Source organism: Macaca thibetana, chromosome 5, assembly GCF_024542745.1.
Source record: "Macaca thibetana thibetana isolate TM-01 chromosome 5, ASM2454274v1, whole genome shotgun sequence".
NCBI lineage: Eukaryota > Metazoa > Chordata > Mammalia > Primates > Cercopithecidae > Macaca > Macaca thibetana.
This window is the reverse complement of record NC_065582.1, coordinates 91,531,986-91,550,968: the sequence shown is the minus strand read 5'-3', so window position 1 is coordinate 91,550,968 and position 18,983 is coordinate 91,531,986. Positions and strand designations below refer to the sequence as shown.

At 38.5% G+C, this 18,983-nt stretch overlaps 1 pseudogene; it reads right to left on the bottom strand.

The window, feature by feature from the left end:
* Positions 1–10,103: 10,103 nt before the first annotated feature.
* Positions 10,104–10,970, bottom strand: LOC126955118 (60S ribosomal protein L6-like; annotated as a pseudogene).
* Positions 10,971–18,983: the final 8,013 nt, after the last annotated feature.

The window sequence follows — 18,983 nt, the reverse complement described above, 5'->3', positions numbered from 1 at the left end:
TTTGCTTAGGATTGTCTTGGCTATGTGGGCTCTTTTTTAGTTCCACACGAAATTTAAAGTAGTTTTTTTTTTTTTTTTTTTTTCCAGTTCTGCAAAGAACATCAAGGGTAGCTTGATGGGGATAGCATGGAATCTATATATTACTTTGGGCAGTATGGCCATTTTCATGATATTGATTCTTCCTATCTATGCGCATAGAATGTCTTCCATTTGTTTGTGGCCTCTCTTATTTCCTTGAGCAGTGGTTTGTAGTTCTCCTTGAAGAGGTCCTACACATCCCTTGTAAGTTGTATTGCTAGCTCTTTTATTCTCTTTGTAGCAATTGTGAATGGGAGTTCACTCATGATTTGGCTCTCTGTTTTCTGTTATTGGTGTATAGGAATGCTGGTGATTTTCACACATTTTGTATACTGAGGCTTTGTTGAAGTTGCTCATCAGCTTAAGGAGATTTTGGGCTCTGATGATGGGGTTTTCTAAGTATACAAACACATCATCTGCAAACGGAGACAATTTGACTTCCTTTTTTCCTAATTGAATATCCTTTCTTTCTTCCTCTTGCTTGATTGCCCTAGCCAGAACTTCCAACACTGTGTTGAATAGGAGTGGTGAGAGAGGGCATCCTTGTCTTGCGCTGGTTTTCAAGGGAAAAGCTTCCAGTTTTTGCCCATTCAGTATGATATTGGCTGTGGGTTTGTCATAAATAGTTCTTATTACTTTGAGATACATTCCATCATTACCTAGTTTATTGAGAGTTTTTAGCATGAAGTGCTGTTGAATTTTGCTGAAGGCCTTTTCTGCATCTATTGAGATAATCATGTGGTTTTTGTCATTGGTTCTGTTTATGTGATGGATACGTTTATTGATTTGAGTATGTTGAAACAACCTTATATCCCAGGGATGAAGTTGACTTGATCCTGGTGGACAAGCTTTATGATGTGCTGCTGGATTTGGTTTGTCAGTATTTTATTCAGGATTTTCTCATGGATGTTTAGCAGGGATAGTGGCCTGAAATTTTCTTTTTTGGTTGTGTCTCTGCCAGGTTTTGGTATCAGGATGATGCTGGCCTCATAAAATGAGTTAGGGATGATTCCCTGTTTGTCTATTTTTTGGAGTAGTTTCAGAAGAAATGGTACCAGTTTCTTTTTGTACCGCTAGTAGAATTCAGCTGCGAATCCATCTGGTCCTGGACTTTTTTTTATTGGTAGGCTATTAATTGCTGCCTCAATTTCAGAACTTGTTATTGGTTTATTCAGGGATTTGTTTTCTTCCTGGTTTAGTCTTGGGAGGGTGTATGTGTCCAGGAATTCATCCATTTCTTCCAGATTTTCTAGTTTATTTGTGTAGAGGTGTTTATAGTATTCTCTAATGGTAGTTTGTATTTCTGTGGGATTGGTGATGATATCACCTTTATCATTTTTTATTGCATCTATTTGATTCTTCTCTCTTTTCTTCTTTATTAGTCTGGCTAGTGGTCTATCTATTTTGTTGATCTTTCAAAAAACCGGTTCTGTGATTCATTGATTTTTTGAAGGGTTTTTTGTGCCTCTATCACCTTCAGTTTTGCTCTGATCTTAGTTATTTATTGTCTTCAGACAGCCTTTGAATTTGTTTGCTCTTGCTTCTCTAGTTCTTTTAATTGTGATGGTAGGGTGTCTATTTTAGATCTTTCCTGTTTATCTTGTGGGCATTTAGTGCTATAAATTTCCCTCTACACACTGCTTTAAATGTGTCCCAGAGATTCTGGTATGCTGTGTCTTTGTTTCCATTGGTTTCAAAGGACATATTTATTTCTGCCTTCTTTTCATTATTTACTCAGTAGTCATTCAGGAGCAAGTTGTTCAGTTTCCGTGTAGTTGTGTGGTTTTGAGTGAGTTTCTTAATCCTGAGTTCTAATTTGATTGCACTGTGGTCTGACAGACTGTTATGATTTCCATTTTTTACACTTGCTAAGGAGTGTTTTACTTCCAATTATGTGGTCAATTTTAGAATAAGTGTGATGTGGTGCTGAGAAGAACATATATTCTGTTCATTTGTGGTGGAGAGTTCTGTAGATGTCTATTAGTACCACTTGGTCCAAAGCTGAGTTGAAGTCCTGGATGTCTTGTTAATTTTCTGTCCCGTTGATCTAATATTGACAGTGGGGTGTTAAATTTTCCCACTATTATTGTGTGGGAGTCTAAGTCTCTTTGTAGGTCACTAAGAACTTGCATTATGAATCTGGTTGCTCCTGTATTGGATGCATATATATTTAGGATAGTTAGCTCTTCTTGTTGCATTGATCCCTTTACTATTATGTAATGTCCTTGTCTCTTTTGATCTTTGTTGGTTTAAAGTCTGTTTTATCAGAGACTAGGATTACAACCACAGCTTTTTTTTCTTTTCTTTTTTGCTTTCTATTTGCTTGGTAACTATTCCTCCATCCCTTTATTTTGAGCATATGTGTGTCTTTGCACATGAGATGGGTCTCCTGAATACAGTGTACTGAGGGGTCTTGACTCTTTATCCAATTTGCCAGTCTGTGTCTTTTAATTGGGATATTTAGCTCATTTACATTTAAGGTTAATATTGTTATGTGTGAATGTGATCCTGCCATTATGATGTCAGCTGGTTATTTTGCTCATTAGTTGATGCAGTTTCTTCCTAGCATTGATGGTCTTTACAATTTGGCATTTTTGCAGTGGCTGGTACCAGTTGTTCCTTTCCATGTTTAGTGCTTCCTTCAGGAGCTCTTGTAAGGCAGGTCTGGTGGTGACAAAATCTCTCAGCATTTGCTTGTCTGTAAAGGATTTTATTTCTCCCTCATGTATGAAGCCTAGTTTGGCTGGATACGAAATTCTGGGTTGAAAATTCTTTTCTTTAAGAATGTTGAATATTGGTCCCCACTCTCTTCTGGCTTGTAGGGTTTCTGCTGAAAGATCTGCTGTTAGTCTCATGGGCTTCCCTTTGTGAGTAACCCGACCTTTCTCTGTGGCTGCCCTTAACATTTTTTTCCTTCATTTCAACCTTGGTGAATCTGAGGATTATGGGTCTTGGGGTTGCTCATCTCGAGGAGTATCTTGTGGTGTTCTCTGTATTTCCTGAATTTGAATGTTGGCCTGCCTTGCTAGGTTGGGGAAGTTCTCCTAGATAATATCCCAAAGAGAGTTTTCCAACTTGGTTCCATTCTTCCCGTCACTTTCAGGTACACCAATCAAACATTGATTTGGTCTTTTCACATAGTCCCATATTTCTTGGAGGCTTTGTTCATTTCTTTTCATTCTTTTTTCTATAATCTTGTCTTCTCACTTTATTTCATTGAGTTGATCTTCAATCTCTGATATCCTTTCTTCTGCTTGATCAATTCAGCTATTGATAATTGTGTATGCTTCACGAAGTTCTTGTGCTGTGTTTTTCAGCTCCAGCAGGTCATTTACGTTCTTCTCTAAACTGGTTATTCTAGTTAGCAAGTCCTCTAACCTTTTTTCAAGGTTCTTAACTTTCTTGCATTGGGTTACAACATGCTTCTTTAGCTCAGAGTAGTTTGCTGTTACCCACCTTCTGAAGCCTACTTCTGTCAATTCGTCAAACTCATTCTCCATTTGGTTTTGTTCGCTTGCTGGTGAGGAGTTGTGATTCTTTGAAGGAGAAGAGACATTCTGGTTTTTGCAACTTTTAGCCTTTTTGTGCTGGTTTCTCCTCATCTTCATAGATTTATCTACCTTTGGTCTTTGAAGTCACTGAACTTCAGAGGGGGTCTCTGAATGGACGTCCTTTTTGTCGATGTTGAGACTATTCCTTTCTGTTTTTTAGTTTTCCTTCTAACAGTCAGGCCCCTCTGCTGTAGGTCTGCTGGATTTTCCTGGAGGTCCACTCCAGACCCTGTTTGCCTGGGTATCACTGGCAGAGTCTGAAGAACAGCAAAGATTGCTGCCTGTTCCTTCCTCTGGAAGCTTTGTCCCAGAGGGTCACCCACCATATGCCACCCAGAGCTCTCCTGTATGAGGTGTCTATCGGCCCCTACTGGGAGGTGTCTCTCATTCAGGATACAAGGGCGTCAGGGACCCACTTGAGGAGACAGTCTGTCCATTATCAGAGATTGAACACTGTGCTGGGAGATCTACTGCTGTCTTCAGGGCTGCCAGACAGGGATGTTTAAGTCTGCTGAGGCTGTGCCCATAACTGCCCCTTTCCCCAGGTGCTCTGTCCCAGGGAGGTGCAGGTTTTATCTCTAAGTCCCTGACTGGGGCTGCTGCCTGTTTTTCAGAGACACCCTGCCCAGACAGGAGATAATCTACCTGGAGAGTCAGTCTGGCCACAGTGGCCTTGCTGAGCTGTGGTGGGCTCTGCCCAGTTCGAACTTCCTGGCAGCTTTGTTTACACTGTGAGGGTAAAACCGCCTGCCCAAGCCTCAGCAATGGCAGACGCCCCTCCACCCACCAAGCTCGAGCATCCCAGGTTGAGCTCAGACTGCTGTACTGGCAGCGACAATTTCAAGCCAGTGGATCTTAGCTTGCTGGGCTCTGTGGGAGTAGGACGCACTGAACCAGACCACTTGGCTCCCAGGCTTTAGCCCCGTTTCCAGGGGAGTAAACGGTTCTGTCTCTCTGGCGTTCCTGGTGCCACTGAGGTATGAATAAATAAATAATAATAATAATAATAATAACTCCTGCAGCTAGCTGGTGTCTGTCCAAATGGCTGCCCAGTTTTGTGCTGGAAACCCAGGGCCCCGGTGGCGTAGGCACCAGAGGGAATCTCCTGGTCTGTGGGTTGAGAAGACCGTGGGAAAAGTGTAGAATCTGGTCTGGAGTTCATGGTACAGTCCCTAATGGCTTCCCTTGGCTAATAGAGGGAATTCCCCAACCCCTTGCACTTCCCAGGTGAGGCAACGCCCCACCCTGCTTGGGCTCGCCCTCCTTGGGCTGCACCCACTGTCTACCCAGTCCCAGTGAGATGAACTGGGTATCTCAGTTGGAAACGCAGAAATCACCCACCTTCTGCATTGATCTCACTTGGAGCTGCAGACCAGAGCTGTTCGTATTTGGCCATCTTGCCAGAAATGACCAAAAACTCTTGTTCTTTAAAAAGTATTTTAGAAAGGCTGGGCGCGGTGGCTCATGCCTGTAATCCCAGCACTTTGGGAGGCCAAGGAGGGCAGATCACGTGAGGTCAGGAGTTCGAGACCAGCCAAGCCAACAATGGTGAAACCCCATTTCTACTAAAAATACAAAAATTAGCTGGGCATGGTGGCACACATCTGTAATCCCAGCTTCTCAGGTGTCTGAGGTAGGAGAATTGCTTGAACTCGGGAAGTGGAGGTTGCAGTGAGCTGAGATTGCACCATTGCACTCCAGCCTGGCTAACAGAGTGAGACTCTGTCTCAAAAAAAAAAAAAAAGGTTTAGAGAAAAGCAAGATTCCTTTTTCATTCCCTTATCGAAGAGTCTCCTAAATGTGTTCTGATAGACTTACCCTTTATTGGTTCTATTCTTTCGCTTTCACTTTTTGTAACTTTGACTTTCCTAACCAACACTTTGAAGCAGGAAACAGCAGTTTGAAACATCCAAAGGGCAGAATAAGACAACAAATTAGCACTCCATCTGTTGTGACATTTAATATTTGCTTTTCCTAGGAAACTGCTTATTGAATCAATTTAATATTAGCATTAAGAAATTAAGATCTTAGTTCACATTACACACACACACACACACACACACACACACAATTTCCCCTGAAACTGGAATCAGGCTGCCTGATTTGAGTACCTGAACTGCTAGCTTCCTAGCTAGCAGTTCCTAGCTGCATGTGTGAAACACTGGACTAGTTTCTTAATCTCTGATCCTCAGTTGGCTTGTCTATAAAATGAAGATAATAGTCTCTCACATACATGATTGTTAAAAGGAATAACTGGAAGAATATATGCAAAGTGGTCCACATGATACCTGGTATATAGGAAGTGTTCAATATGTGTTAATTTTCTTATTTGTATTATATTTTATGTTTTTCTATAACTATATTAAATAATAACATTGACACAATATAAACATTTTCTTATCTTTCACATAACATCTAACATTTTCATCATTAACTAATTCTGACTGTATTTTTTCGATGTAGAAGAGGAAAACATGTATAGAAATGGGAAATTCACTTCTCATTGTTTCTTTTTCTTAAATTTATTTATTATTATTATACTTTAAGTTGTAGGGTACATGTGCATAACGTGCAGGTTTGTTACATATGTATGCTTGTGCCATGTTGGTGTGCTGCACCCATCAACTCGTCATTTACATCAGGTATAACTCCCAGTGCAATCCCTCCCCCCTCCCCCCTCCCCATGATAGGCCCCGGTGTGTGATGTTCCCCCTTCCTGAGTCCAAGTGATCTCATTGTTCAGTTCCCACCTATGAGTGAGAACATGCGGTGTTTGGTTTTCTGTTCTTGTGATAGTTTGCTAAGAATGATGGTTTCCAGCTGCATCCATGTCCCTACAAAGGACACAAACTCATCCTTTTTGATGGCTGCATAGTATTCCATGGTGTATATGTGCCACATTTTCTTAATCCAATCTGTCACTGATGGACATTTGGGTTGATTCCAAGTCTTTGCCATTGTGAATAGTGCCGCAATAAACATACGTGTGCATGTGTCTTTATAGCAGCATGATTTATAATCCTTTGGGTATATACCCAGTAATGGGATGGCTGGGTCATATGGTACATCTAGTTCTAGATCCTTGAGGAATCGCCATACTGTTTTCCATAATGGTTGAACTAGTTTACAATCCTACCAACAGTGTAAAAGTGTTCCTATTTCTCCACATCCTCTCCAGCACCTGTTGTTTCCTGACTTTTGAATGATCGCCATTCTAACTGGTGTGAGATGGTATCTCATTGTGGTTTTGATTTGCATTTCTCTGATGGCCAGTGATGATGAGCATTTTTTCATGTGTCTGTTGGCTGTATGAATGTCTTCTTTTGAGAAATGTCTGTTCATATCCTTTGCCCACTTTTTGATGGGGTTGTTTGTTTTTTTCTTGTAAATGTGTTTGAGTTCTTTGTAGGTTCTGGATATTAGCCCTTTGTCAGATGAGTAGATTGCAAAATTTTTTTCCCATTCTGTAGGTTGCCTGTTCACTCTGATGGCAAACCGGATTCAGCAACACATCAAAAAGCTTATCCACCATGATCAAGTGGGCTTCATCCCTGGGATGCAAGGCTGGTTCAACATTCGCAAATCAATAAACATAATCCAGCATATAAACAGAACCAAAGACAAGAACCACATGATTATCTCAATAGATGCAGAAAAGGCTTTTGACAAAATTCAACAGCCCTTCATGCTAAAAACGCTCAATAAATTCGGTATTGATGGAACGTACCTCAAAATAATAACAGCTATTTATGACAAAACCACAGCCAATATCATACTGAATGGGCAAAAACTGGAAAAATTCCCTTTGAAAACTGGCACAAGACAGGGATGCCCTCTCTCACCACTCCTATTCAACATAGTGTTGGAAGTTCTGGCTAGGGCAATTAGGCAAGAGAAAGAAATCAAGGGTATTCAGTTAGGAAAAGAAGAAGTCAAATTGTCCCTGTTTGCAGATGACATGATTGTATATTTGGAAAACCCCATTGTCTCAGCCCAAAATCTCCTCAAGCTGATAAGCAACTTCAGCAAAGTCTCAGGATACAAAATTAATGTGCAAAAATCACAAGCATTCTTATACACCAGTAACAGACAAACAGAGAGCCAAATCAGGAATGAACTTCCATTCACAATTGCTTCAAAGAGAATAAAATACCTAGGAATCCAACTTACAAGGGATGTAAAGGACCTCTTCAAGGAGAACTACAAACCACTGCTCAGTGAAACCAAAGAGGACACAAACAAATGGAAGAACATACCATGCTCATGGATAGGAAGAATCAATATCGTGAAAATGGCCATACTGCCCAAGGTAATTTATAGATTCAATGCCATCCCCATCAAGCTACCAATGAGTTTCTTCACAGAATTGGAAAAAACTGCTTTAAAGTTCATATGGAACCAAAAAAGAGCCCGCATCTCCAAGACAATCCTAAGTCACTTCTCATTGTTTCTAAAGTGAACGCTCTTAAGCGAGAAGATGTAATGCTCCTCTAACCCGGCCCACATACTTGGGGGTTCAGAAGTTAGAACCATCTCAAAAAATCGTCTTGAAGACATGCCTGAGGAATCAGCATTCTTCAGAGGATGAGTCAGGGTAACCAGATGCACTAAGTGTACTTAGCACTAACTAAACAATCCTTGAGGCAGACAGAAATCAGTGATCAGTAAAAGCCATTACTTAAGCTAACTAGCCTGCACTGTTTGTATGTGAATGAAGGAAAGGAAAAAAGAAAAAGCTCTAAATAGAAGTCAGCAGAAGATTGAGAGCCAAAGACTCTGACTAGGCATCAGAGAAAACGACTGTTATTCATGTACTAAGTACATGAACAAGGTGCTAAGTGAATGATTGTTTCGGAAGATTTTATGACATGGTTAAGTTGGATATCCTACTGAGCATTTGGATTTAACACATTTTTTGGTCTTGCTAGTAGTCATGTTTCAGGGAAATAAATCCCTTGCAGAAAGTAGGTCTAAAGTACTTCTACTAATAACTTCTTCTACCTTAAAATGGAGATATTTTGAGTTTATACAATTTTAAAAATGTATTAATTTCATTTCTTATTACAGGTAAGCACTATTTAAGTATTCAAACAAACCATCTAGGACCCATTTAGGTTACAAAAGACCCATCTAGGGCATATTTATTGAGATTTACTGTTTCAGAGAGAATGCCAAATTGATACGAACTCTTCAGATGTCTGTCCTAACAATTTTCAGTTCTGAGAACACAAAATGGCTATGGACAATCAATTGTGGCACTTGAAACTGATTTGGTTCCCTTTCCAGCATCCATCCTGAAATAAAACAAGTAGCCTCATACTGAAAATCATTAGCAATCTGAACAATCAGCTTTGCAACTACCAGTTAACATTCTGTCATGGAGTCCGGTCCATGATGCCCTTGAAATATCATGAGTATCTCTTCATTTGTTCATATGTACAACCTTCATTTTCATTCTGTGTCATTATTTCTTCTACTCTAAACTGCAGAAATTGTCTTCTAAATGGTTCCATTGCTTTTTTTTCTTTTTATTCAAAACTGTGATCCTAAAATCTTTTATAAGCTACCACTTCCTGAGCATCTACTATATGCTGCATATTCTGTGTCATCCCGAAAGCTTGATACAGAGAATTGAATCTAGTCCTCACAGTAATTCTGGGAATTAGAAGATGATAATGTAGACTGGTTCCTTCAAAGTTTATTCTAATTTTTTCCCAACGTGCCTTCCTGGGCTGAGGTAGGCAAGCTAAATGCCACATTACCCAGACTATTCCAGTCCAGGTTGCGGATGTCACTTTGTGCATTGTTCCCATGTGTTCATGCAAAACTTGAATTAGAACTGAATGAAGTCAAGAGACATACAGAACTCGAAGTCCCCATTTACCTGTTGTAGGGTATGGCAGAGATTTTGTGATGCTGGACCTGAGAGATGTAGTGGTGACTTGTCAATATGGCAGTAGCTTCCTAATCATGGCAGGAGCAAACATTTCTTTCCATGGTGGTCTAGTTCTGCAATGTGGCTTTGGGCAGCATTTTAAAACATTTATTATAAAGACCATTCTCTTCTTCCAGTGCTTCCAAAAGTCACTTAACATTCTGCGTAACTCTCTTCATGCTTAACTATCCAGAATGGATTATGATAACTGCAACTGAGCAACAACCTGTATATGCAAATATATTCCCACTGTACATCTGACACAGAATGGTTACATTTCTGTTAAATTTAACAGGTAGTTAATAGTAATTTAGGGTTCAAATTGAGGCAGAACTATCTGAACCATGCTTTTCACCATGATGTTCTAATGTGTGTGTACTTTCACTAGTCCATTCTCCCACTATACATTCCTTACTGCTAAAAACATCATTTGAATTTTTCTTGTTATCAAAAGCCATTTTTAGTTTATCCCAAGCTCCTTTCTTGTGTTTTTTCTTATTTTTTTGGTCAGATAGTTAATTAGGTTCTTCTTAAGACATTTAGAACACCCATTTGTGAGGCTAAGTTCCATTTGTCAGGGCAAACACAGATTGCAGGTAGCCCTGGAGCTGAGGAATAGCTTTGATTTTTTGTAAAAATCTGTGCATCTCGAGCTTTAGGATTAATTTTGTGCTGCTGTGTAATCTCATATTTCTCTTTTTCCGTGTTGAAGACCTCACCTTCTTGGTGTCTGGGCTTCCACAGTTTCTTCTTCTGGAAGTAAGCATCAGTAAGGTGTTTAGGGGTTTTTACATTGCTGATATCAATTTTGGTTGAGGTGGCAATGACAAATTTCTGGTGTGTTCTTAGTAGAGCAACCTGATTGAGTACCAGAGGTCCAGTCACAAGTAACAAGCTACTAGCCAGCTGCTTCAGGAAAACCACCCTCTTGCACCTGTGGTGTCCAGTGAGGACGATCAGAATGGTCCCGGGGGTGTTGCTGGCTCACAGTTTTCTCACATGCTGACTGAAGGGTTTTTGCTGTGGATCAATAGCTTTCAAGGCACATCTTCAGTAGGACAATATCTAGGCGTTTTGTGAAGTTTAACCACCCAGGTACCACTGTTCTTGTCACCACCAAATGGTTTTGCAACAGTTGCAAGAACCTTCTCCTTCTTTTTCTTTTCACCCTTGGATTTAGCGGCTGAGTACTTCCTCTTGTACATGGCCTTTCTGGAATACATGGCAGATCGACAATACCTGCCAATTCCTCTGACAAGGACAGGATTGCGGCTGCAATGGGGCTTCCCCTTCTTGGGCTTTTTAGCCTTGAGGATACCCTTTTTTACGTTGGCACCAGCATCAGCCTTCTTGGCTTTGGGTTTCTTCTCTTTAGTATCTGGCTTCTCAACTTTTTCACCGGCCATGCAGATGGGAAAGAGTTCGTGTGTGTGTGTGTGTGTGTGTGTGTGTGTGTGTGTGTTTGTTTTGGTTTTGTTTTTTTTCTCCTGCAAAGCACTCTACATTCCAGTGATGCTGAACTTATTCCTAGCCTTGCCCATCTATGTTGTTTTCACCGTAATTCTTTCAACTGGAATCCTTTGCATTCACTTAACCCCCCCAAAAGTCTGTCTATAGCTTGAGGAATTTATTCTCAGATTATATGTTCCTCTGAGAAAATTGTAGTGTGCAATTATCTTTTCTTCTAAATTTCATATCTCATAGTATTCATTTCTTTGATAATTATACATATTATGCCTTATCGTATTTCATTTACCATTATCTTATGCATTGAATTTTTAAGATCTGTGTCCATTTTATCTTTGTGGCTAGAAAGAAGGTTATTGGCACATGGACTTCTTATAGTTCACTAAATGCTACTTACCAACATAGATCATAGCAAATCCAGGTGATTGGCTTCTTTTATTCATATAGAAAGTTTAAGATTATGGTTTTCAGTTGTAACTCTCACAAGTGTTCCATGGAAAGCTCCTTAAAACATAGATTCCTGAGCACCACTCTAAAAGTCTTACTCAGTAGGACAGGATCTGAGAATCTGTATTTTGAATGAGCTCCTGGGTAAAGTAAATGCTCCTAATCCTAGGACTACACTTTGGTCCAGTGGTAAGAATAGTGGTAATTTTTATAAAACTTTATATTATTTGTCACAAAAACTATTTCATTTGCTCACTACAATAGCTGTTAAATTTCTAGTATTATCCCCAATAAAAAAATTAAGACTTTATCTATGAAGTATAAATCATTCCCTCTGGTCACACTGCTAATAAGTACACGAACCAGATTTCTAACTCACGTTCATTAATTCTATGAGAGGAAAATAAAATCGTGGGACCCCATACTCACTAAGCCAAAGGAAAAATTCAATCTGGGAGCTGCATCATGCAAAACTGCCCCGCATTTTCTTCCTAAATAGATAGCTACAAAGATAAAAGGCTACATACCTGTCTCACAATTTGCTCACAATTCCTTGTGGGCCTCAAGGTCTTTTCCCTAAAACAGTTCTGTTGAATTTCACACTGACAATGTAAGTTAACAGCTTATTTTCACAAGTACTGGACAAAGGACAGGACTTACAAGTCAACCCTCCCCTGTGCACAACTCACCTGAGGCAAATGCACATATGATAGTTTCTTCTGCTCTGTGCTGACTTCTGGAAAAATTAACTGAGTACCAGAGAAATGCATAACTATTTTCCCACTTCCTCCTCGTACATGTAAAATGTGGATTCAGTAAATGATCAAAGACTAAAAGAAATGAAACTGTTTGTGCCTTTTTTCTACCTTATCTACCCTTCCTTTTTCTTTTCCTTCTTCTTTCCCCTACTGCTTGTCCTTTCCCTTTTAATATATATATCCCAAAACCCTCTTTGGAAAAAGCACGAATCAGAGATGTTTCTTGTGGTTTTGTGTTCCTTTTTCCTGGGCATATCCTCAATCTTGATGAAATAAACCTCTAAAATGATGGAGACTCACCTCAGTCATTTTCTTTCATTTACAATTCCAAATTCTATTCTTTTCCTTGATTCCATACTGCCACTTCACTCTCTTAGAGCTTGAATATAATATATAGCAAATACTTTTTCGTTAAAATTAGTTTATTTCTTTCCATCATGAAGATCAGAAATAAAATTTTCTTATCATAGATTTATTTAATAATTTTTGGTTATACTAAATTTATATAAAAGGAGTGAAGAATAAAAGACAGTTGTATACAACTTTGATCAAATAAAAAATCTTACAGAAGAAAAGGGAGGGTGGAACGAAACAGGAAGCATATATTCACATCTCCCTGATAATCTGGAAAAAAGCTAGAAAATTGAATACATGAGTCAAGACCATTTTGGTTGCATATGACAGAAATCTAATCAGTTTAAGCAAAAAATAGAAGTTAAGAAGGTTGAGCTTCATTTAAGGTTGTATCTAGGTACTTAAACAATCCTGTTAATCTTCCACTGTCAGTAATTCTTTTCTCTGATATGAAGTATTCTCATATAAGCTATATTCTCATGGTGGCCAGAGGGTCACCAGTAGCTCCAGGGATGAATCTTAGTAGTTAATAAACCCCCTGAGAGAGACAGTCTTTCCTCATAGTTCCTGTAAAAGTTGTCAGGCTCACATCTGTTTGCTCTGATTAGCTCAATTTGAGTCATATATCTGCCTAAGAACCAATTATTGTGACTCTTTAGAGTGCAGAATACCCAAATGAGACACAAAGACTGAAAATGCTGTTGATACTAAGAGTCTAACTTTGTAAAATATTTGAAGAGATTTATTCTGAGCCAAATATGAGTGACCAGGACCCGTGACACAGCCCTCAGGAGATCCTGAGTACATTTGTCCAGTCTAGAAGGCGGGACAATTTGAAGTGGGAGAATGGGGGTGAGGGAGGGTTCCAGGTCATACTTAGATGCAGATTCAAAATTTTCCTCATTGGCAATTGGTTGAAAGAGTTATTGTCAATAGAAAGGAATGGCAAGGAATGTCTGGGTTATGATAAAAGGCTGTGGAGACCAAAGTTTTATCATGCAGATGAAGCCTCCAGGTAGCACACTTCAGAGAAAATAGATTGTAAATTTTTTTTAAAAATCAGATTTAAGGTCTGTGTTGATGTTAATGCTGGAGGGTAAATGAGGCATGTCTAACCCCCCATTTCCCATCATGGCCTGAACCAGCTTTCAGGTTAAATTTTAGAGTGCCCTGGCCCAGGAGAAAGTCCATTCAGATGGTTGGAGGATCCTAAGAATTTTATTTTTGGTTTACTTTTGTTAACAGGTAATTTTTTAAATGGGGCACTATTACCAAAAGTCAGGAAGTTTTCCAAAGTAGGCAAAAGCAAAAGATGTCTAACAGACCACTAATTATTCGGATATAAATTACAGGAAAGTCAATATGAATCTCTATATAAGGAAACACTATGTTGGTTTAGGAGTTTGAAGAAAGTAATCATGCATGTGGATGAAAGTATGCTGATTAGATGTTTTTTGAAGAGGCTTCCATGAGGTCAAAGAATTGTAGTCATTTCAACACTACAATTATTGTTTTTCTAAGAGATTACAAACAACAAAAAAAAGCCTAAGTAGAAATAAAAGGGCACACCTATGAAGAGAAAATTACTAATATTGATGTTTTTCGGGTATCAGAATTGTGACTGGTTTTTATGGTAGGCTGTGTTATGTTCCAAATTATTTTCTGCCTCCTCCCTTGTTGGAAGATTACACATTTCTACATTTCATCATGTGAATTTCAGTGTCTTTCTATGGAAGGCATATACTTCCCTATCTCTTACGCCATAATTGTTCAAATGATTTGCTCTAACCAAAGGAATGTGAGTAGAAGAAATAGTATGTCAGTTGTGTGCAGAAGCTGCAAGGTACACTGTTGGTTTTGGATTGGTCTCCTTTCCTCTGTCACAAAGATAGGACGTTCTCAATAAGGTCTTTAGGCTCCATTTTCAGCCTGGATCCTGGAATAAGGAAAAAATGTGTGACAGGAGCAGAAATACAGCTAATTGTATTTGTTAATACAATTATTGTATTGTATTAATTGTATTATTAGCTGAAATACAGCTAATACAAAAGGAAAAGAAAAAAGGATAAAGCAAAAAAAAAAAGTATTTGTTCTTTAAAGCTATTTGAAATTTTGAGAAGGGAGCATTTGGTATAGCGACCTAAAAAAGAAAAAAAAAAACTGACACAATCTTATGTAAATTTTGTTAAATGACCTGGAAAAAGGGTTGCATAGTTTTCCATACAATTTGCAGATAACACTTGGCCATCTTGAATAATGAAATAAAAACAAGAAAATTACCTGAGCCAAGTCTCAGCATTATGCTAAGAGTGTTTCCTACTTTATTTTCAGTATCTTATTTGATCCTCTCTAAAACTCCATTAAAACATTATTAATTTATTTACATATACAGAAACTCACTGGTCCAGAATTATATATCTACTGCCAGACAGATTAAAACCTTGGCTTCAAGTGCCTGGCTTTCAAGAATGTACAAATTTTGGAGTGAATAGATAATACATAACACATGTACTAAGTGCTAACCCCCAAAATGGTAATGGAACTATGGACCCTAAAAATGCAGAAATTACTCTAAAAGGCATAGAGAAGAGCATCTTTCCTAAGACACCTGAGTGAAATCAATGAGAACACTATAGACATGAGGAGGGAAATCTGAAAGGAGATACGATTAAAATCTAAAAAGTCATGTGGACTGTCAAAAAATAAACACGGTCTCAAATATAAATTTAACTGTAATCAGTTATGGTCTTTTGTTACATCAATACATTTAATTTAGAGTTAATAAAGTTATGCTATGATTAGAATTATGTCTCCCCTCTCCAAATTCATACTTGAAGTCTTAATTTCTACTACCTCAGAATGTGACCTTATTTGGAAATAGGGTTGTTGCAGATGTAATTAGTTAATGTAAGATGAGGTCATACTGGAGTAAGGTGGGTCCCTAATCCATTATGTTGGGTGTTTTTACATATAGGAGAAATCTGGACACAGGCATGCACACAGGGAGAACACCATGTGAAGATGAAGACAGAGATCAGGGTGATGGAGAAGAAACTCGGGAACTTCAAAGATTGCAGACAAACCACTAGCAGCTAGGAAAGAGACCCGGACGGACCCTCCTTCACAGGCCTCCGAAGGAACCAACTCTGTCAGCAACTTGATCTGGGTTTTCTAGTCTCTAGATCATGAGACAACACTCTCTGTTGTGTAAGACACTTAGTTTGTGGTATTTTGTCACAGCAGCCTTAGCTAACAAAGATAAATGGATTATTAACTTAGAAAATACATTGTAAATGTAAAGAACACATGTCACTTTGTAGTGATAATAATTTAATAGAATAAAAAGTTTGTATAAATTCATAAATCATAAAGCTATAATGAGCTGCAAAGGAAAACTGTAATATTATTGTTCATGCTTTCAGTCTTTGATGATTTCAGGGAGGAAAACCTGAAAGAAGGAAAAGATTTCATTTTGTTTTATTTTAAAGGAATAAACATTGGTGATTGCTTCGATAATTACATATTAAGCTATAATAATTTTCTAAACTTAATTTTTAGACTTTGCCAAGACTGTCTAATATCTTCTAGTAAATTTTTAGTTATAAAATGTTAGCATAGTGGGAAGGGCAGAAGTATTTTGGCCTCATGTAGGAATAATATACATTTTTATACCCTCCAGCCTTCAGCTAAAAATGGTGCCCTGATGGCGGGAGAGAGTTAATTCACATCCCAGATGCTTAACTTACTCCCTGAGAGTAGATTACTCATTGGCAGGACACGGTAATTCTTCATTTTAACCATTACTATAGCATTTTGTATTGTCAAGTGCTATGTGGTTTTGCAATCCTTAAAATCCCTTGGTGAAGTAAAGGGGATGACAAACAAAATTATGTCTGATTTACAGACTGGGGACCTGGGACTCAGTCAAGAGACAAAGCCGTCATTGGTAAGGGCCATCCCAGAAGGCAGGAGCTCTGGCTCAGGTCTCTGTTTATCATTTGGAGTGCAGGAAAAAAACCTGAGGGATATCAGCTATGCATGCAACTTCTTATATTTCTTGGAACTTTAGCTCCCCACCCAAGCTGATTCTTGGCAACAGCCATCTGTCAAAAAAAAATTAAAGTGACAAAGAAAGTTAAGTACAAATTGTGTACAGTGTGCTAGAATTTTAGCTATTCAGGGTTAGAGATGTCTACAAAAGTAAAACAAAATACATTGTAACTTAACATTGACTCTCCTAAACTATATCACAAAGACTAAGGGCAAATATTCTTTACAATCTGCCACTACTTTCACAAGTTAATCCTGTTAAAAGCATCAGTGGAAGGGCATTAAGGGGCCAGGAGTTGCTTAGAAAAAATTCAAAGAACAAATTTTCTGTTACTTAGTATAATCTCATCTAAATCCGTATGAATTTGAAAAAAATTAATATCTCTACCTTGTCACTTAATGATGAGATCAAACTGCCACTTAGCATTTATTCCACCAAGCATATTTTACCTACTATCACAGCTATAAATTCAGCATTTGTCAAGTTGTTGCTTATAAAACAACGCTGGGCTTTTTGCTGTGAGTGTTTTGAGGGAATACGCTCATATTTCAGCCTGCAACCCAGGATTCCAGTTTTTGAAAACTGAAAAAATTTCAAAATGAAATATCTAAAAAAGAGTTCTTTAGAAGAAATCAACATTTGGCTCTCAACTGGAATCAGACATTAGACTATAAGGTCAGGGATGGCTGGCTAGTTCTCAAATTCCTGAAGTTGAATGTTGGCATTTCATGTCTGCTTTCAGTTGACTTTAAGATACAAGCAGCCAAAACAGATATGATTTTATGTAATTTAATGTTTACTTGCTTTGATTTTATAAAGTTTAAAATGTTCTAACCCATTTTCCGGCTGCCAAGCAGAGATCTAGTGTGACCCTGGTGTCCCATTGATTCTAAAATCAATGATTGTGCTACTAGTGCTTAGAGAGCATGATTGCACTTTCTTTTTTTTTTTTTAATTTATTTATTATTATTATACTTTAAGTTGTAGGGTACATGTGCATAACGTGCAGGTTTGTTACATATGTATACTTGTGCCATGTTGCTGTGCTGCACCCATCAACTCGTCATTTACATCAGGTATAACTCCCAATGCAATTCCTCCCCCCCCCCCCCCTCCCCATGATAGGCCCCGGTGTGTGATGTTCCCCCTTCCTGAGTCCAAGTGATCTCATTGTTCAGTTCCCACCTATGAGTGAGAACATGCGGTGTTTGGTTTTCTGTTCTTGTGATAGTTTGCTAAGAATGATGGTTTCCAGCTGCATCCATGTCCCTACAAAGGACACAAACTCATCCTTTTTGATGGCTGCATAGTATTCCATGGTGTATATGTGCCACATTTTCTTAATCCAATCTGTCACTGATGGACATTTGGGTTGATTCCAAGTCTTTGCTATTGTGAATAGTGCTGCAATAAACATACGTGTGCATGTGTCTTTATAGCAGCATGATTTATAATCCTTTGGGTATATACCCAGTAATGGGATGGCTGGGTCATATGGTACATCTAGTTCTAGATCCTTGAGGAATCGCCATACTGTTTTCCATAATGGTTGAACTAGTTTACAATCCCACCAACAGTGTAAAAGTGTTCCTATTTCTCCACATCCTCTCCAGCACCTGTTGTTTCCTGACTTTTTAATGATCGCCATTCTAACTGGTGTGAGATGGTATCTCATTGTGGTTTTGATTTGCATTTCTCTGATGGCCAGTGATGATGAGCATTTTTTCATGTGTCTGTTGGCTGTATGAATGTCTTCTTTTGAGAAATGTCTGTTCATATCCTTTGCCCACTTTTTTGATGGGGTTGTTTGTTTTTTTCTTGTAAATGTGTTTGAGTTCTTTGTAGGTTCTGGATAATAGCCCTTTGTTAGATGAGTAGATTGCAAAAATTTTCTCCCATTCTGTAGGTTGCCTGTTCACTCTGATGGTAGTTTTTTTTGCTGTGCAGAAGCTCTTTAGTTTAATGAGATCCCATTTGTCAATTTTGGCTTTTGCTGCTGTTGCTTTTGGTGTTTTAGACATGAAGTCTTTGCCCATGCCTATGTCCTGAATGGTACTACCTAGGTTTTCCTCTAGGATTTTTATGGTATTAGGTCTAACATTTAAGTCTCTAATCCATCTTGAATTAATTTTTGTATAAGGAGTAAGGAAAGGATCCAGTTTCAGCTTTCTACTTATGGCTAGCCAATTTTCCCAGCACCATTTATTAAATAGGGAATCCTTTCCCCATTTCTTGTTTCTCTCAGGTTTGTCAAAGATCAGATGGCTGTAGATGTGTGGTATTATTTCTGAGGACTCTGTTCTGTTCCATTGGTCTATATCTCTGTTTTGGTACCAGTACCA